Here is a 7,299-nt window from a genome sequence, read left to right as displayed (position 1 = left end):
TTATTGTTGTTATTTGAATACTACTAAGACATTTATGTATAAGCACATTTTTGAAAGTATATCTTTTATATGTAATTAAAAAAAGGTAAAGTGAGGTTGTAAAACAGAATTTTTGGAATCCCAATAAGAGGACGTGCAATAGTTGACCTGATCAAATGTAATTATTTACCATAGATAATTGTTTACCATACCCTAATAATCAAGCAATGTAGCCTGTTGATCTTAAAGTTTTATTTTTATTTCTGTCCAATTTAGTTGCCTGTGTTCTACCATTTTAGTGACTTTACTGAACTTTTAGTGACCCACTTTTCTTATGCTCAGAGTAGGGTTGCCACCCGTCCCTTAAAATACGGAATCGTCCCGTATTTGAGAATGAAATTGCGCGTCCCGTTTTGAATCAATACGGGACGGGTTTTGTCCCGTATTTTTTATACTTTTTTTTAAAGCAGCGTCTCATGCAAATAATCACTGCGGTAAAGCCAGCCGCGGTTCAGAAAAACACGGTCAAGCCAGCCGCGATTGATTTTAAGTGTGCGCGCATATTACAGTGATTACGGTAGTTTCAGGAACAACACAGGAGGAGCGTCTCGCTGCAGCCTGCGGTGGACATCCAACCCCGCCCACATCCAAGTGTGACGCCAGACGCCACGCCCACGTTCAAACACGTCACACTTCCAACATATTAAATAGTATTAACACATATTAAAATAGTGATAATATGATTAGCAATGTTCACATTTGTGGACATATCTTTAGAGAATTAGATGAAAATGAAAATATGCTAAGTGTTACTTTTACAATAACAAAACTTAATTGTCCGTCTAAATCTGATCTTGTCTAAGCTTTGTCAAAATCGATTATAATAAACGTGAATTTATGTCATTACACAAACAAATAGGGTAGGGTTTAAATGTTTTATTACCAATTACCATTTTCCTAACTTTAATCAACCAAAGCAAGCGTTTTACCGGCAGTTCGAATGTAATTAGTTCCATATGAAAGGTGACCTAGGTTTAATTTGTATTATTTAATACAAACTGTTTTGTTTACATCCCCGATACAACATACTTCTGCCATTCTTGCACATGCGTACAACATCGGGATTCTCTTTTTTTTTTTTTATTAAAGAATAATTGGACATTACAAAAATATTGAAATAGAAATCCAGATACACAAAATACAAGCTTAATCTGTATACAGTAATACAATATGTAATAAGAGGGGGGGGAAATAAATAAATAAATAAACTAATACCATAGAGAGAAAAAAATAAAGAAATAAACGTATAAATAAAAAGTAAATAAATAAACAAAAACTAAATTAAAACCTAGAAACAACTAAACAATAGTTCAAATTTTCTTCCTTTTCCCTTTCATATACAAAAATTATATTGTGGGAGCATAACCAGAAAAAAAGTTCTCCATGAAATGTAACAACAAATGTATTCATTTGTTTTAAAGACTTTTTAAAAACTTCTATTTCTGATAAAAATAAATTACATTTTGGTATGCATTTAGCAAATTTCTGTTTATGAATATAATATTTGCCTTGCAAAATGTAAAAGTTAACAATGTACTCAATCATTTTACTTTTATGAGAATAAGTACAGATAACATCTTTTAAAGAAAGCATATAATTAACATTTCTTTGCAGAAATAGAAAGGCGCTAACATCAGACCAAAAACTAAGAGACAATTCACAATTATAAAACAAATGACACAAGTCTTCCTCATGTGTGTTACAGAAACTGCAGGTATTATCAATGTCCATGAATTTAGAAAGAGCTACTTTACATGGATAAATTTCGTGAAGTATTTTGAAATGCACTGCTTTAAGGCTACCGATGGGGAGGGGAGTCACACGATGACGCATTGACGTGGGCGTGGTGTCTGACGTCACACATGGATGTGGGCGGGGTTGGATGTCCACCGCAGGCTGCAGCGAGCCCTACTTGGAACACAGAGAGAACGCGCTTGCAGAGCGCTTTTCATTTAGACGCCCAGGACTGAGAGATAATACTACAAAATGCTCGTGAATTTTTACTTATTTATTTGCATTTCTGCTTTAATATCCATTTTATTTATTGGTGTACTTGACGGTTCTTTTCTGAGAAATGGGACATTATTAGACTTTAGAGTCTAATAAGTAGAAAAAAAACAAAACAATGATCAGTTCTTATTCAGGACGGCCCATATTATATGCAAAACTCATATGAAACCTTTTTACTGCAGCATTTTTGAGATATGGGACATTATTACATTTTAACGGGGTATATAGACCCCATTTCTAAAAAGTAGAAAAAAAACAATGACCAGTTCTTATTCAGGACGTCCCATATTATATGCACAACTCATATGAAACCTTTTTACTGCAGCATTTTTGAGATATGGGACATGATTACATTTTAACGGGGTATATAGACCCCATTTCTAAAAAGTAGAAAAAAACAATGATCAGTTCTTATTCAGGACGTCCCATATTATATGCACAACTCATATGAAACCTTTTTACTGCAGCATTTTTGAGATGACCCCAACAGCACCCCCCCCCCACCACCCCGAATGCGTCCCTTATTTTTGGGTATTAAAAGTGGTAACCCTAGCTCAGAGGGATGTTGCATCAGCATTTTCAACTTGTTAACTGTATTGTGATGTGGTTTGTTTATTCTGCTTTTTAATTTGAATGATGAGCTTTTACCACCCTCATTCTCTGTTTACCCATAGTACTCATGCTCATAACACTGCTGAGATGTCTGCTGCCATCTTTTGTGGCTGTGCTAATTTTACTCGTGATTTTTCTAAACATGGCTTCATGTTCTGTTTGTTTTCTACTTGTTTTCACACACTCAATCCCGCCCCTTTCCCCCCTGCCAGTGAGGGCTGCCGCCGTGAGAATACCACGAAGAACGTTGGATGTCGCAAGTATGCCTTTAACTGTCTACAGCTGAAAGCCTTTCCTAAACATTACAGACCTCCCGATGGCACTTTCGGAAAAGTGGAAACTTGACGAGACGACTCATGTTTAGCGATAAATACAGTAAGATCATGAATTGTGATGTTACACAAATCCTGCACATTAGAAATTCGAGCCTTTTCCAAGCTAAGCTACAATAAATCCGCTCAACGCATAGGCTATTTCAATTTGCACAGATTATTAGTATTATTAGCTAATGACTGCATATCTAATCAGTTCTCTTTTATAAGCCTAATATCACCATCCATATTCACACACATAATGCTGTGTTTTATCTTCAAGGCCCTCTGTAGTGCATAGTGGAGGGTTTAGGAAGTTTATGCTGTATTTCATGCCATAGTCTTGACTATCAGTAGCAAACTGTAGTGTGTTTAGTTTACGCAAGGCCTACTGCAGCATTACAGTAATCAGTGTCATGGCTTAGAGTTGTCACATAACTCTTCTTGCCTTGTTTATTCCTCCTGTGTGGTGTTTGTACATTAAGTCTCCACTATTTTCAAGTGTCATTTCCCATCCTCCCATACACCAGCAGAGGAACTGTAGGGAAATAAACCAGGCCTTATTTAGGTTAGCTTTGTGTGTTTTATTCATCTTTTTTAAACCTCATACATTCAGACTGATCATGCATGGTCCATCCTATCAGTTGCACAATGCCCTCTTCAAGTCAAAAGAATGAACTTCTGGCACGTTTCTTCTATGGACCAGCGTAGAAAATATTAAAGGTAACGTGAGATCAGTGATGGCAGCAACAACTAGATGATGCTGTCATGTTGTCCTGTACTTGCTTTAACAAAAGGTACATTCATAAATACAATGTCGATACATTGAGAGAGTACACTAGTGAAATGTGAATCTGTTACAGTTCGTTAGAAGTTGTTTTGTTGTGCATATCACTGTTGTCATTTCTCGTTTTTGACACTGATGTTGTTTCAATTATGTATGTTTATACAATGTTATTTAAGAGAGATATGCTCACAGATTTTTGGATTGATCTTGATTTGTATTTATTTCTTTTTATGGTAATAACCTTGTATCTTTTATGATGCCCTCTTATATATATTATGTCTGTCTAGAACAGAGTTCTGCTGTATTAAAATGCTGTCATCAATATCTGATGCCATTAAAGAGAGACTATAAAACCAGTGACCTCTATCGTGTCCTTTTTCTGTTTTTGTCTCTGTGCATGTTCTATATCTAAAACATGGTTGTCTACTAATAATAATACTAATAATGCAGTATTTTTTTAAATACAATGTGTATGTTTGAATGCATGGTTACTTTTGAATGGCCATCAGTAGAGAAAAATGCTTCAATTAGCGTGTTCTGTATCTACTACTAACAATAGTATTAATTTGGAATACTGGCCATCATTAGGGAAACCTGGTTTTTGGCACCACTGGTGTAATTTTAGCTTCTGCCAGCAAGAGGTGGACACGCTAACACAAAATCCCTGATCCCATGATGACTGCTCACAACAAAAAATGGTATCTCATCGTTGCTTCCCTGATGAGCTATTGCTGCCCTCTTGTGTTCTGTAGATGCCATATCAGACAGAGATGCAACCATTTTATGAAACCGTTGACTTCTTTTTCCAAAGAAAGTATTTGAGTATAGAATCTGAAGCATCATTGAATAGCATTAGAAAAAAAATAGATGGTTATGGAAGTAATAAACTTAAATTCATTCAAATGTCACTTCTGTTACCTGATAAATTGTTTCAAGAGCAGATAAAGTGGCATTATCAATATGCTGATGGAAAAAAGGTCACAATTTATACAAGTTTCCTGTGGTAATATGTTAGAGAGACTTACTGTATAATAAAAAAGTAAAATAAATTCCTTCTGTGATATAAAACAGCATACATTGCCATAAATTGACTTGGCTTAGCAATAATTTTCTGCAGAAAAGAAGTAAGAAGGCTTTGCTTTTGGAAACTGACAGAAGCAGAGAAAAAGCTGTTGGGCTATACTAAAGAGAGACAATTAAAGATTTTTCCTCATGATGAAAAGCTGAAAAACTTGACTTCAGGTAGATATGAATGTCAAGTATTCTAAAGGTGGCACCAATAGCCAGTTTTCTGCATTTTAGACAGCTCTGAAATATGTGACCCTGGACCACAAAACCAGTCTTAAGTCGCTGGGGTATATTTGTAGCAATAGCCAAAAATACATTGCATGGGTCAAAATTTTTGATTTTTCTTTTATGCCAAAAATCATTAAGAAATTAAGTAAAGATCATGTTCCATGAAGATTTTTTGTAAAATTCCTACTGTAAACATATCAAAATGTAATTTTTGATTAGTAATATGCATTGTTAAGAACCTAATTTGGACAACTTTAAAGGTGATTTTCTCAGTCTTTTTGATTTTTTTGCATCCTCAGATTTCTGATTTCAAATAGATGTATCTCAGCCAAATATTGTCCTATCCTAACAAACCATACATCAATAGAAAGCTTATTAATTGAGCTTTCAAATGATGTATAAATCTCAGTTTTGTCAAATTTAACCTTATGACTGGTTTTGTGGTCCAGGGTCAAAATATATGATTTAAAAAATGTACACATCTAAAGGTTTTATCAAATTTTTAATTAAACTGAATCAAATTAACTTTCAATCGAAAATGGAACCTTAGAGGATATTTTTTTATTATTTAAAATGCATTTAAGATAATAACAGCACATTCAAGGTATATGAGACAGAATATATACATAAATAACCCGTGGGGGAAAAAAGTTATTGTACAAGAGAATGTACATTTTATGAAGTATTTATTGAGATAATAAACCTTTGATTTAAATCAATAAAAAAAAATGAATACTCCATTACATACAAAAGGGTGCGATTATATATTTATATAGAAATCCTGAATTAAGATCGCATCCTTCAGCAAACATTTATCACAGATTTCTTTAGTCCATTGTATGACTTCAACTGATTGTTGATCTTTAATCGTTATTTGATTCTTGGAGTGTCTTGCATTTGGACAGATTTTTTATTTGTTGTTAATGTGTTTATTATTTATTTAATTCAATCTTGGTGATGCTTTATAGTGTTTGATAAGTGTTTTATAGAAGTTGTGAGGGGTTGCGAAATATTAATATTTAAATATATTTTACCCACATTTATTTGTTGTTAGTTTTAGCATTTAATGTCCTGTAATGTAGCTTTTTTTAATTATGATTATTCTAGTGATACACTAAGGAGAGGTTGTTTGAAACTTTACCACAATCTATCTTTAAAATTAATTGCAAGGACTCGTCAACCTGAGTCATGTGATCATAAATGGTAAAAATACGTCACAAAATATGCAGCATTGTTGCTGTAACATAACAGTTTAATATATATTTTTTTAATGCATCATTCAAGAGTTTATTTTTATAAGAAATCTTTACTATATAGAGGCCTTATGAACCCATCAGTGAACCTTGTTCACTATTCATTGCAAACAGATGTAAGGAACATAAGTCAATCTATTCCACATGCATAATTGTATTATTAATTTATTATTATTTTAATGTATTATCTTAATTATGAGCATGCTGGTTTCTAGTGCAAACAGTTTCACCGTTTACTGCACCTTATTATTCTCATTATTTCCCTATAGCGGATAATGAACCCAGAAGTCTTACCCATAGGCTTAAAGAAAAGGTGGATAGAACTTAAAATGCTTTACCTGGTCCGACCAATTAGCACAGCCAAAACATGACAATAATTGACCATTTTCAACAGCAATAATCAGCAAAATATGCAAGTTCGTTCGGTTCAGTGGCATTGTTTACATTCAGTGCCGCCAATATGGCCGATTGATGACGTGTCCTGAAAATGCTCTATTAGTAGTAATTCAAACCAAATGCTGTTCACAAAATAAATAAATACATAAATATAAAGTACTTTTGGTATTTGCAATATTTACAGTAACCAATTGCTTTTCAATTTGTTTCATCCCACTCTTTATCGTTTAAAGAGCTTAAATGTGCAAAAATTTGTGATGGTCTGTGAATCACATTGCTAGCTTGTTCAAGCAATAGCGCCACCGTGTGGAGAAAGGGCTGTGGCGCTATGCACTGCTATACTGTTCCATAAACTCTAGTATTTGTCTTTATGGATTCATAGGCTACCAAAGTAACAAAACACCTACCTCACTTATAAACAGCTAGCTTCTGCTCTTTAATTGTTTGTTTTTAATAATTTGACAGTTTAATTTTGAATTAGAATTTTAAAATTTGAAGTCTTCACTTCATCTAAACCCAAAAAATTAAAAATCACGCTCATTGCCGCCACACGAGCGCGCGGTGCTAGGGTGCGCGCGCACCTGACACCTGTCAC

The 7,299-nt window shown here is 34.0% G+C and overlaps 1 protein-coding gene across 1 annotated transcript in view; it reads left to right on the top strand.

Moving 5' to 3' along the window:
- inpp4ab (inositol polyphosphate-4-phosphatase type I Ab) overlaps positions 1–7,299 on the top strand; it is a 77,525-nt gene that overhangs the window by 1,088 nt on the left and 69,138 nt on the right. The gene's annotated exons all lie outside the window — the stretch shown is intronic.

Source organism: Garra rufa, chromosome 12, assembly GCF_049309525.1.
Source record: "Garra rufa chromosome 12, GarRuf1.0, whole genome shotgun sequence".
Classification (NCBI taxonomy): Eukaryota; Metazoa; Chordata; class Actinopteri; order Cypriniformes; family Cyprinidae; genus Garra; species Garra rufa.
The sequence above is the reverse complement of the archived record's forward strand: the minus strand, read 5'-3'. Positions and strand labels throughout refer to the sequence as shown.